This window comes from Excalfactoria chinensis, chromosome 16, assembly GCF_039878825.1.
Source record: "Excalfactoria chinensis isolate bCotChi1 chromosome 16, bCotChi1.hap2, whole genome shotgun sequence".
In the NCBI taxonomy this organism is placed as follows: domain Eukaryota; kingdom Metazoa; phylum Chordata; class Aves; order Galliformes; family Phasianidae; genus Excalfactoria; species Excalfactoria chinensis.
Window position 1 is genome coordinate 2,120,156 of NC_092840.1, and position 13,825 is coordinate 2,133,980.

The window sequence follows — 13,825 nt, forward strand, 5'->3', positions numbered from 1 at the left end:
TCAGAGCACAAAGGCAGGGCCAGCTGTGCTCTGAGCTGAGCAGTGCCCCGCTGTGATTAGTGGGATGGCACTTCTGAGGAGGCAGGACAGTGAGCGATCCAGCCTCTGCTTTGTGGTTCCTTTTGTTCATGCCTCTGCCCTGTACTGTTATTTTTACTTGCATCGTTTCCATTTGAAGACAGGCTTCCTTTTAGCGGGGTAAGCTAACAGGGATGTTGTTTGATCTGCTTGATGTCTATGTTCTTTCTCTCTTTTCAGGGCTGTACAGGGCTGCTGGCACTTTGGGTTTGTTTTGTGCTAGTAAGGCTGTCTCTGGGCATGGAGAGGGCATGGACAGATCTTAGGGTGCATCTCTGAAGGAATAGAGAGGAAGCTGTCAGCTGCCAATTGTTGTCCAGGGTCCCCTCTGTTGGGTCATTCCATTGTGGATGGGAGACTTTGTTCCCACAGTGCTCCATGGCTCTGGAAGCAGTGTACTTCTCCAGATGCAACTCGTTTTGACAGGACAAAGGCACATCCATCAGCCTGGGAAATGAGAATTCTCTGTAAAAATAGTCTTAAAACACTTGCTGGGGGAAGATTCAGAATATAAAGAATAGGGTCAGCCTTCTGGTTAGAGGTCTTGCACCACTCTGGTGTGTGAAGAAGGGACTGGAACACCCTAAGCCCTTTGCTTTGGTTACTCACTTGAGAAGGGCAAGGAAGGCCTGAGTTTGGTCTTCTGCTCTTAGGTTTATTCCAATGGCAGTGGTGAACATATGGCAAAGATGAAAACCTGCTGTGATGTGGCCCTTTGAATGTAGTGCGCTGGGGTGATGACTGGCTTACAGCCTCACGTGCCCCAGCTGCAGCCCAGGGAATGGGTTACTGCTGGAAGCTCTGAGCTGGCTCTAGACACAGCTGACATCAAGGCACATTTCTCTTTTATCCTTCATAGAGAAGTGCTTTGTCCTGGTTGAATGCTGAGATGGATAATTCATGGAAGAAACTTCAAGTACTTTGAGATTGCTTTATTAAGTTTGGTGGTTTCTTGCACTTAGGCAACAACAGACTCTTGATGGTTATTTAACTCTCTTTAATCTCTCTCAGCTCACTAGTTGTGGCCACAGTCTGTCACATTCTAGTAGCAACAGCAAGAATAGTAGGTAAAGTACTGTGGTCATGATGATAAGAGAGAATCAAGAGCAAAGAAGCCAGTGTTTCTAGCTAAGGCAATATCTGTGACCAAAGATAAATGTCCCACTGTTAGCTGAGATACAAGTTTGGTTGTCACTGATAATTAGCCTCCAATGTAGAACTGGAGGGACAGTCAAATTAATAAGAAATTGGACAAGTTATTTCAGCAATATATTGGTCAGTACAGTTGGTTTTGTGGAGGGCAGCAATCATTCCCTAGCAGCAGTGTCTTCCTATGGCAGTGTGTGGCTATGCCAGTGGGATTCAGCCCTCATGCCCAGTGGTGGGGACAGCATCTGGGTGACTGCAGTCCCTCTGCATATGTCTGGTTCTACCTTACAGCTCCTTGTCATTGTTTTGGAGTCTCTATAGATAGTTTCCTCACTAAAGGGCCAGTTTAATTTGAGGAATGTGGGGTGTTTTATCTTACCAGCGCATTGTACATGGTGGCAGCTGTTAAGCCTAATGAAAGCCACAGCAGGGGAGAAAACAAAGCATCACCTACAAAAAGAAGAAGCAGGGACCACGGACAGATGTAAGTGGCTGAGAATGGCGGATTTCTGAACAATATAGCCTTTTAAATTTATTTATTTATTTATTTTTACCATTTCACTGTGAGAAGATGAGAGAGGAATGGGATAAATGAGGCCGTGTGACTCCTGATTGCCAGAAAGATTTTTAGAGAAACAGTCCTTTCCATAAGGAAATACCTCTAAATAGCAAGGACAGATGAACTGTCTTTGTGTAGGATTAACAGCAAGGAGAGTGTGGTGTGGCTACCCTGGCTCCCTCTGTGCAGAGCCATGATATAGGCTCATACTAAAGGAATGTGGGAAGCAAAGTTACTGATCAGGGAAAATGCAAGCGTTTTGATTCAGTTACTTTTGTGTAGAAAGCAAAAAAAAAACCAACAAACCAAAACCAACTAGAAAAGGTAGAAAGAACATTTGCTGTCTTGAAAGTAGGGCAAGGGAATAGCAGAGCTGTATATGTTGGGGTTGTGCAGCTGCCCACTGCCTTTGCAAAGAATGAAACCCATCAGTGCAGGCAGGGCTGGAGGTGTCCAATGATGATCTCCCAGTGTGAACTCAGTCAGGCTGTCGGGATGCTGGCAGTACAAAGGCATGGCCGGACATTCCCTTTCTAACCCTGAAAACCTGTCAACAATTCCGAGTTGCTGAACACATGGAAATATAAACTCAGTAGCATTGGCAACCTGCAATGTGAGATGGGGGGAGGACAGCCCTCTGCAAGGGCTGCCAAGCATCCTAACACCACTGGGTACATCGGGGCTGCTGATGGCAGTGAATCAGAAGGTGTTGTCCCCTAGGGAATGTGGGAGCATGCAGTGTGGAAAGCAGTATTCTGCAAATGGATACCCAGAAATTAGAAGTATGACCTGACTGTAGCCTGTGTGGCAGCTGGAACCTGCTGCTCCATTTGCCCTGGTGTCACTGGTGAGATTCCTGTTGCTGGAGAAGAAGCTGTCAAGGGGATGAGCCACTGGCTTCTAAAATCAGCATTGGCAGTGAAAAAATGCCATGGCTTCAGGCATGGTGGAGCTGGTGAGGAGTGGGTGCATTATACTGGATACCTGATGGCTGGAAAGAGCTCTTCCTGAATGACAAAGCTTTATGAGAGCATTCATAGGCCTCCAGGGAAGTGTAATGCCTTCCACTGATGGACAAAAGATCCATTAACATACACATCTGTCTTACAAGGCAATGCAAAAATATCCGCACGGATGTAACCATACTCCTTATGTGTGGACTTGCAGAGCTTATCCATCCTGGAGACCCACACAAACGGCCACAAGAGGTACTTCTCCTGTAAGCTAATGGTTCCTCTGCTGACAAATCTGATCATTTTTATGCAATGCATTCTCTGAGGGTGGGGGGTGGGGAAGTGCTTTGATCCTACTGTCTTGGTTGGGTGAATTCTTACAGTGATCAACGTGCTTAAGTAATTCTACTTGGGTAAGCTCCATGTGACACTGGATGAGGAGAAAATCTATCTTTATATGGTTTTTATTACCAGAAAAAAAAATTCAGGTGGTGGTGTCAGGTTTTGAGGTTCCTGAACTCCACGGAACATGTGCAGGAAGATGAAGAGAATAATAAAGTCTGCAAGCACAGACAGATTAATACAGGAAGCGTGTTTGAATTGGGGTCTGGGACTCTGGGAAGCTCTAGAGTAATAGTATGGGATGATGTATGTGAACAAGCTTGTTCTACCAGGAAAGAGTCTGCCTATCTCTCTGGTGGTTGATTAAGCTCTCAGTTGTAAATATTTACCCTACTTCCGTGCATTTAGGACTTGAAAGCAAGACAGCTATGGCACAAATGAGTTTCACTTGGCTTGGAAACAGAAATCAAATGCCGAGATAACAGAGTATGGAAACATGTAATAGAGATGCTGGCAGCAGTGCCAGGGTGTGCATTAGTCCAGAGGACAGGGTTGGGGAGCTGTGCATGGCAGGGAGGGCTGGGGAGATGCCCAAAATTCCACTGGCAATGACTGAATGGAGCAATGACCCTTGTCAGAAGAGGAAATGAAGCTGCCTTTCCTTGCTGCTCATTTTCCTCCTAGTTGTATCTGCTTCTAAGGAGCAACTGATAGTGGATGAGCTTTGTGTTGACTTATGTATGTAGAGCTGCAAGGCTGGGGAGACGTGTTGTCGATGTTATTTTAGCTTCCCTTAGGTAAACCTTTAACAGTGAGTGCTGCGTCATATCAGTGGGCAGGGATCTGCCTTTGTCCTCCCCTGGGCTGCTCTGGGTCTGTGGAGATGTGCCTTGCATGGCCCATTGGCTCCTGTGATGGGCTGGGAGCTGCTGGGGTAGACACTACTTTTGGTTCCCCCCACCTTGTATGTTGTGCCCCTTTGTGAGGGTACAGATGAGCTTTTACCACCTAACCAGCAATTAGCCCAGCAAGTATAATCTTGGCATCAAAGTACATTTTCCCTTCCACCCTCAGCTACCTTTTGCCAGTGTTGGAACCCCTGCCATTGCCATTTGGATATCTGCTTTTTTCCCCTTCCTCCTTGCAGAACTGCACATCCATTCTGCCCATGTCTCTCCTCTAGCACTGTAAGGCAGGTTTCATGTCACCTGTGACATGTTTAGCCTTTTACCTGCTCCTTTTAAATCCTTTTGCCTTCCTTCCAGCAAACTGTGCAAGATGGTGGGAAAGGTGGGACAAGGGGATGAAAGAGGACTGATGAAATCAGGTGGTGACCTGATCCCACCTTTAGAATTCCACGTCCCAATACATTCCCACAAACTTATTGCTGCCTCTTTTCACATCGGTTGGCTGTTGTGCCAGCAGCCCAGCATATCATCATGGAACCACCTGAATTATGTGTTTAATAGGAAGCGTGCAACCAAGAGACACAAAACAAGCATCAAATCCATAAATTATTAAATTTATAAAAAGGGAAAGAAGCATCTATGGCCAGAAATAAGCCAACAATGCCTCCTTTCTAAGCTTTCTGCTGAAATCTCCTGCTGTGTTCACAACTCACTGACGCCCTGCCTTGAATTGTTGCTGCAATTCCTGTTTTGGTTGTCACCACTCTCAATTATTTTTAAAAAGGGCCTAAAATAGATTTACGTTTCTCAGAGTTTATTAGACAGTAAAAAAAGAGAAGTCTGAGCTGCAGCAGTTAAATAATTTACAACCTTTGCTAGAGGGGCAAGAAGGCCTAAAACAAAGATAAAATAAATGTATTGGAAATAAAGGTGTTGGATCTGACTGTTTTTCCTGCCCACTGGTTTCGCTGGATGCAATTTTAAGATACATATTTATTCAATTGAGATGCTTCTTTGCCATCACACTGCGACTTATTATCATCAAATTCTAACCACCAGTTCATAAAAGACCCATCAGGGTGGAGCTGAATTCTGCTTCCATTTCATGGCGATAAAAGCCAAGCTAGGAAGCAGGTGGGGGCTCTTTTTTTTGCACGAAGAGCTGTTTATTGTAGGCAGCGTACTTAAATATTAAGCAATAATGTCTTTATTGTCTTTTTCCCGTGCAACTTTGCAAATCAATGTGTTCCCCTGCAGCTAACCTTTAAAGGTCTTTTCAGTGCCCAGATATTCCAGTGCCAACGTGCAGCCTGTAGATGCATTGCTGGTGTTTCTTTCTGCTCTGAGAACCCAATTGCAGCTCAGCAGACCATAGATCTTCCCAGTGATGTTTTCTCGCTGATAGAGTGAGCAGCACCACGTGGAATAGACGTCCATCCTGAGGGAATGCTGCTTATCTTTCCTGTCTGTGGGGCTTAATGACAGTTCGTCTATGAGCAGGAGCCATTTACTCCTCCAAAACACACATTCCAGCTCACTTTCATATGAGCACTTCTCCCTTTCTATCTCTCCTTGGCAAGTTCTCAGTCTCTGACATGTCTTACAGGAGTGAGTTCCACAGTTAATTATCTGTTGCAGAAACCAATTACTATAAAACAAACGAAAAACCAGTGCCAACTTCTGCCCAGCTTTCCTCATTAAGTCTTCAGTCTGATGTGTGTCGATAAAGTAGAATTCTGGACATGCAGGAGTCAAGCTTCTGAGTACCCCCAGTTGTCCTTCAGTTTGCTTAATGTGATCTTCCCCAGATTTCATCTCCTTTTAAACCACAGCGTGAAAACCATGTTGCTATTTTCCAAGTCCTTAATCATTATGTTAGCTGCTCCTTCAGCCTTCTCCATTCTCACTCTGTCTTTTGTACGTTCACTTTCAAGCAGAGTTCAGGATCGGGTCGCCTTGTTTGTAGATGGGTTGTCATTGCTGAAGCATTTTTTGTGTTCTTTTTTTTTTTTTTTTCTTTTTATTTATTTTTTGGCAACAATTTTGTGTGATGCTAAAAATGAATCGTTGTAGCTCAGAGGATGCAAGACTGAAAGGAGCCTCAGGAGATCATTTAATCTACCACTTGAACTGAAGCAGAGCCAAGGATCAGCCCTTAAGAGATGCCTTAATAGGGTTTTCTCCTGCTGTTGTCTCAGTATAGCTGTCCCCAGCCTGATCTGTGCTTCCCTCTCTTGATGGGCAGTGTTTTGTGTTGGTTTCTTTTTTTCTTATTATCTTTCTGAAGTCTTTTTGATGCAAAATCAGCTGTGCATTTATTTTTTGCCTTTCACCCAATGCAAGACAGACAGCAAGTTGCTGTTGCTCTTCATAGCTGTTTTTCCTATGTGGGGGACTATGCTTCCCTCAATTCCCCTCTTTTCTGGAAGGGAAAATTCATCTGTTTCTCCCATTTCAAGTATAGGACTTCTTTTTCTGCTAGCACAATTATTAAAATGCATTGCCAAGAAAAGCCCCAGCCCTCCATCAATGGTCTCCCAATGGTGTATGCCTCTTGTTGCTGCATTCCAGAATCAAATTAGGTTGCAGCCGTTGTTCGGCTGCATTTTTGCAATGGCATCACACCACTGACTCAAACCAAGTTTGTCATAGGCTCTAGGCTTCATGTTAGCTTTTCTAATGTGCTTTTCTCCGTATGGTACTCACACATCTGTTTTTTTCTTGCTCAAAATGTATGTGCAGGCAACATGACTTCAGCTGCGCTTCCTCCATGTATGTGCTGATAGAGCTGGCTGTGGGGCTGTGCAGTGAACTGAGCATAGAAGTGAGCCAGGTTAGCAATAACGAATAAGGAGAGGCATTTTTATTCTGACTTGGCTCAGGAAGCTGCTTTGTAATGCAGCCCCACAAACAGACAATCACTGCACATTTCTGCTAAGGCAAAGATGGGGACAGGGATGGGAATTCCCAGAGCAGCTTTGCTGATAAGGGTAACCTCACCTGCCCCAATCCCAAACCAAGCTGTTGGTGTTTGCCTCTACGGAACTGGATTGTTTTTATTTTGGATTGCATCTCTGGTTCATCAAGATCACATTCTGTTCCAAACCCCCCCCCCCAGAGTACTTCAGAATCAGAGGTGCTCCCAGGAGATGTGGGATGTCTGGGCTGAAGGACCCCCGTCACTGGAGGTTAGGGAGAACAGACACAGGAGCAGCAGTGTTCAGGCTCTTTGCCTTGTGTTGTGCAGGGGCACACAGCCCACTCCTGCAGCTCCTTCCCAGACCTCTTTCTATAAGGAACACACTAAGAGTGCAGGAAGGAAACTTGAAGGAGCATCCAAAGAGGGGATGCAGTGTTCTCACATGGATGTGCCAGGTGGAGAGTAGTGCCACCCAGCTGTCCCCTGTGGTGATAAACTCCACCATTCATCGTGAGTGAACAACACAGGAGAAAAAAAATAATAGATGTTCCTCTTGTAGCTCGATACAAATCTGATTGTGCTTTGTGTTTTATTTCATTACTTTTTTTTCTGTTTCTGAGATAGGAGAATACTCGCCTGGACCTCAGCCTGGGTTTAGATCTGAGATGCCTCCTGAGCTGCTGAAATGGCAGCTTGGCATAAAGCAAAGGCACCCTGAAAGGACAGCTGCAAGGAGGAAGTCAGAGTGCTTTGGGGCAAGGAGTATTCTGGTACCTGCAGCAGGTCAGTGCAAGGTCTGGGTTGATAATTGCCTGTTTTGGGGGTGACACAAGCACAAATCAACTCAGTTTCCAATGTGCAAGCATCAGGTTTATTTCACTTGCCAGAAAAACTGCCCACGTTGCCAGAATATGTTGTGCTAATTTTATTCAGTTCTAATCTGAAAGGTAGGCATGAAAACATGGGCTAGCGTGCAGCACAAGACACAGCCCCATTTGACAAAGCCTCTAATGGGGGCTGTGAACTACCTACAGCTGTTGCCCAAGGAATGTTTTCAGGGTTGCTTCACCACCACAGACATTTCCTGCAGGTGGTATTTCCCTATCACAAGATTGCCCTGTGGGACTACGTCATAATCCTTCACAGTGCCAAGAAATAGCACATCTGCCACTTTTCCCTATCCTCCAGACCACTTATCCTGCCAAGAAGAGGAAATTAGATTGGTTTGACACAAACTGTTTTTGTCAAATCCATGTGGGCTCGCTCTTATTACCTTATTACCCTCCAGATGCTTACAAACTGCTGCTTAACAGCTTGTTCTGGTATTTTCCCAAGTACTGAGGTTAGACTGACCTGTCTGTATTTCCCTTGGTTCCCCAACTACTCCTTTCCTAATGGCAAATGTTCCTTTCCAGCCATCCGGGATGCTGCTCTTCCTCCCTGTGTTCTCACAAGCAAAGGCAAATGAGGTAGGGACTGTTGGGACAGCCCTTAGGGTTGAGCTCCCATTTTCCTTCTTCTCCTATTAAAATTAATTGCATTAATAATTACTTTAAAAAAAGGAAAGAAAAAAGCATTTTATTTTTAAGTGATGGGTGCGCTGAATGCTTAAGCTTTCTCCGTATTATCTATTATTCACACCTCGTGGAACTACCCAAGGATTTATTTCATTTTCCTCACCTTTAAATATTTATCTTCTTGCAACTTTTTTTTATCCCTTACTAATTATAATTCATTCACATCTCTTGCACACTGACCTTCTGCTCATACATTTCCACATCTTGTTCCCACTTTGATATCTTCCCTTTATCGTTTCCAATCTGCTGTAGGTTACCTCATTCAGCCACAACTTTCTCCTTGTGCCATTCGTTCTTGTTTTCTTCCTGCATCAGGGATGTTGTCATTGTGCTTTTTAAGTTCAGGAATATGTGTTATGCATTCCTTCTTCTCTTATGCTCTTTTCCCATTAAATTGCATTGAACACACCACCTCTCCCACCCAACTGATGCCCAAATCTCTGGTGAGGGGATCAAAAGGAGGTACAAACCAGGTACAGATGAGAGCCTATCAGTCACTCCCAATGGTGTGCACTGCCTCAATGGTCCATTTTGAAAACCAAATCTTCCTCTTGTTTTCATAGAGGTAAATTTTTGGCATAAAATCAGCAAGAAAACACACTTGAAAACCTCTGAGATTGAGTGCAACATGCTTCAGTGGGATCTGTACTCCCTGGGGAAAGAAACCACTGCAAAGCAAAGGGAGGGAAAGTCCTAGAAAGATGTCTGCCAAAATAAAACCAGGCAGCTTCCTGCACAGAATAGCGTCACTCTTTGCCACAGTGATAAAGTGGGTTTGATCTCTGCCTCCCATCATACATGGGATGTGGATATCCCTAGACATTCGTAAGGTTCTACAAAATCAAAAGCAAACTGAACCCCAAATCTAATATGACTTTGTGGGGTAAAGAAAGAGTGGTTGCGTGGGAGATGTGGCCGGCTTTGTTTGAGTTGGTGTGGAAGCAGAAGGTGCTGCGTGTGAGCTTAATAAATAGGAGTGACAGAAGTAGAAATGGTTTGAGTCAACGGGCAGTTCAGGACTAAGCATCCTGAAGCCTTGAGTGCCTGTCATGGTGCACAGGTAGGAGCAGGGGAAGGAAAAAGGGGGAGCTTGGGAAATATTATTTCTGAGAAGAACTAATGAATCTGATGGAAACACACTGAGTGTGAATGTCCAACGCTATACAACAGCAGCATCTACCTGGGGTCTGGATTTTGATCTGCAGATATGTTTCTATCACAGTGAGTAATTGGAAAAATAGCTGCCGAAAGGTATACTTTGTCTGTTGTGCAGGCTGCCTGCATGGCACGCATACTGGAGCTGTTTTTGTGTAGGCATCTTTCAATAACCCCTGGGCTCAAACTATACAGCTTTATGCCCATACCTAATAATTTCTCATGGTTATGCACATCCAGACAGTAAATGATACTCTAGCGTTAAAAATCAGCTTTCCTTCCATTTCTATCTCTACAATAAATAACTGTTAAGTGAGTCTAGTAGCCCCTTGAAGTAGTAGAAGAGATCAAACATGTACAAAATAGTTTAATGTAACAAGCTCTCATGAAAGGGAAAAATAAATAATACGCATCTCTTGTAGATGATGGATTTGTCTTCTGCGAAATGATATGATTTACAATTATTTTCACTCACTACCTGCAGCAATCTCAGACTTCTGCTCTGTGTTTGAATGGCTTTCCTGGAGACAAGGCATGGCCACTAGATGGTTCTGCTCAGAGCAGTATTTTCTGCTGATATGGAGAAAAATGAAAAGAGGGGAAACACTTTGATTCCTCTCCAATGCCTGCTGGAAGTCTCCAGTGACTTGCACCATATAGGAGAAGATAGTATCCCTATATTTAATGGTTTTCAGAGCTATTTCATACACTGATTGGTATACCTTTTTAATGATTCACATTTCTTTTTAGCCTTTGTATCATGGAGTGATGGTGAGTCCAAAGCTCATCTTCCATTATTTCTGAGTTTGCCTCTATCTATGCCAGTCCTATGCTCCTTGCTTCCTGTGCCCTATTAGTCATGTACCCTCTTCAGTCCACTCCCAAATCTCTTTTTTTTTCCCCCTCAAGATGTTTTGTTTTCCAACCGAAGAGATCTACCATGATTCTTATTCCAGACTTCCGATCATACACCTTGTCCATTGCTGATCCTTCCCCAGCACTATCCCATCTTTTTCAAGAGGGAAACTCCTGTGTCTCCAAGAACTCATTCCTGAAAATCAATAACTAGCTCAAAGCCTGTAATTATGGGTGCAAATGTAGGGCTTTTCTTCTCATGTTGCATTATTCTATGTTAATCTGAGCCAAATTTTCAACTCATTTTCTCATCTAGTCAGCGTCTGAAGATTTTTCTCCCATGTTTTGCTGCCAGCCCTCTTTACGGTCCAGAGCCAGTTCATACATCAGTGTTGTCATCTCACCTTCATGGTCCTTTCAGATCATTTACAAGTATCCTGAGCCACCGGTGACGTCCAGACACTGGTATGTTATTTTCCCATCTTTTAAGCAGCTACCTGTTGATGTTAGGACCAGCCCTCATATCCCAAGGTGGATGCACTTCTTCCACTATCACTGGGAAGGATTCTTCCTGGGAGAGCTATGGGAATCCAAAGAGACTTTTTCTTTGACTCTCCCACATATAATCATTATCTCTACCTAATTATCTCCAGTTATCCCATTCTTTTGAATAGTATCAAGCAGACCCTATTGCTGGTATCTGCTTCTCTGGCCTTCCAGAAGCACTTCTATAAAAAAAAAAACATCTGGATCATATTTACTGTTTTCCAGTACTCTGAGGCAGCTCAAAAGGGAGAAATTACACATTTCTGTCAATACTTCAGCTCTTTCAGCCTTTGCTTCCTCTGGAAGTCTTGAATTGACGAAGGATTTAACCTCAGGCTTTAGTTGTCAAGGAGTTAGCTTTGAGTCATAGCTAGTCTTGCCCTATAAAAACAGCAGAGAGCCTTAAACATCTGGAGGTGTTCAAACACCATCTGTTTTTCCCTATTGGTCATAAAGGGAACCTACAGTGGCAGCTTGGACAACTGGCCCTATCTCAGTTACAGCAGGTGGGTCCTACCCATGGGAATCCTGTTCTACTCCATGCCATTTTGCCTGGAGATCATTCATATTTCAAAGGTGCTGTTGAGAAATTTGGTGGGGTTTTTTTGTTGTTGTTATTGTTATGCATCACAGAGAAAGAAAAAAACCCAAACAAATATTGTCTTTAATATCTAATGGAGACCTGTAGTAGGAATGATGTATGATCTGAATGTTACGAGTCTGTGTTTAATATACAAGTATTTCTCTTAAATCTACTGCTGTAACTTGGAGACCATGTTCATGTGCACCCACCTGGGTCTGTATACACTGAAGGGGAAGTAAGAGTCACTAAATGCAGCTGCTTTTTTGTACCTTCAAGAAGAATATTTTCTTCTTACTCTGCAGAATATCTACACTCATTCTTCTTCAGCTACTTGCCATCTGATAACCAGGTTCCTCTTTTTTCATTTCAGTGTACACTTCTAAACGAATCCTGTGCTTTTGATCCTGTGAAATGAAAAGTAGCTCATCTTCACTTTTGTAGCTCACTTGACTGATAAAAAACAAACTTTCTGGATTCTCTACCAGTTGTCTGTTCATTTCTGGAATGCTTCAGGCCTTGATCCACTGATCTGCCCCCTCTCTCCTTGCAGCACCTTTTCTTCTACTCTTCTGCTTCAGGTTGCAGTCTCTTATTTCAGTGCTACATCTGCTTGGTGCCATGTTCTTGGCTGGTGATTAATGAGCAGGCTGAGCCAGGGTTTGCAATTATGGTAAGCATAAGCATCTTCTTACTGTAAAGATGTAGAGAGTTGCTATATCAGCTTCTTCAGAGTGGTAATGGGAGGGGTTATCTGTCCATGGCTAGAATCTGATTCCATGAGAAACTTGACCTGTTTACAGAAGAGGTTTTGTGGTATGGTATTTTACTGCTGGGGAAGACACAAGCCAATGACCATGGAGGTCTTCTCCAGCATCTCTGCTCCCTGTGGAAGGAGCAGTGCAATGCATTGATTAGAACGCCTTACTTGTCCTCAGTCCTTGATAACTGTTCTCAGTAGTGTCATTTTTAATGCCGATTAGAGAACTCTCTTTAATTATGATAAACATTCCCTAGCCTTTCTGAAGAGAGGTCTGACTCTAAAAGAGCTAAGATACCCACTGGACATCCCTGAGTGCCAGAGGACAACCCTTGCTAGGTCACCTAGAGGAAGCTGAGGATGGGTTGTTGCCGTGACAAAATGCAGTGGCTGGCAGTTGAATATAGAACAATGCAATTATGTTCCCAAATTTAATGAATTAGAATGGAGCCAAGATGCCCTTTAGGCAAAGTGCTGGGTGGTTTTCAGATAGAGGATCAAAGCTTTTGTTAATGTTTTTTTTCTGCCATCATTATGTGAGATATGGTCAAATTATACAAAAGGGAAACTTTTCTGCTTTAGGCATCTGCAGTTTTTATCTGAAATGGGGCCATGGAGGACCTTCTGCTTTAGGGAGAGTTTTCCCCCCAAACTGCATTTGACACCGAACCTGATGGACTTCAGCCCACATCTTTTTTTTCCTCTGAGTGTTAGCAAGGGAAGAACAGACTGCTGCTTGCTGCCCCCAAAGACAGCGTGTGAAGGAACTTGCTTCAGTTTTAGAATTAACTTTTCTTTAAGTCTACTGCATAGATGGACACATAAGAGCCTGAATGCTATTAGCAAGATTCTAAATGAAGGAACCAATTCATTTCATTATTGATAACAAAGTCATCCTCCCAGAATAGCAAATGAGGTAAGACTGGCACTTGGAGATAAGTTCCTGATTACTGTCTGTGGACTCTGTTACATTCTATTATTTCTCCCAGATCAAACTTCATCTTTCTTAAATACAGACACTTCGCAGATCAATGTTATATTATTATTTTAAGTTTTCCATACTTTTTTGTTTGTTTGAATACGGTAGAGAATAGTTAAAAAAATTCTGAAGCTAAACTCTTTAGGTAAGCACTGGGCTCCAACGGACCGTTGGAAGAACTTAAAGCAATGAGTAAATTATTAAGTAGCACTAAGCCAATTCATAATTCATCATTATTGATATTTATACCAATGGTTGCTGGTAAGGAAGGAGATGAGAAGAGGATGGCGCTGGTCAGCTAATAGGGAAAGAAGAGCAATGTACCTGAAGGACTGAAGAGGTCAGAGGAGTTGAATGGATCAGGCTGGCAATTGCCTTGTGATGACTGAAGCTGAAGTGCCCTGGAAGATTCAGAGCAAGGTTGGCCTCACTGTGAGGGAGAAAAATGCAGGGTAGATCCAAGT

General features: G+C 43.5%; 1 long non-coding RNA gene across 2 annotated transcripts; it reads left to right on the forward strand.

Annotated features, from left to right (window-relative positions):
* The first annotated feature begins 7,570 nt into the window (after positions 1–7,570).
* LOC140259471 (uncharacterized) lies at positions 7,571–10,868 on the forward strand. Of its 2 annotated transcripts, none has more exons than XR_011905410.1 (3): positions 7,571–7,692; positions 8,325–8,378; positions 10,813–10,858. It is a non-coding gene; the product is annotated as an uncharacterized lncRNA (long non-coding RNA). The 2 variants fall into 2 exon arrangements; XR_011905409.1 differs by lacking the exon at positions 7,571–7,692 and adding an exon at positions 8,171–8,251 and having other exon boundaries at positions 10,813–10,868.
* Positions 10,869–13,825: the final 2,957 nt, after the last annotated feature.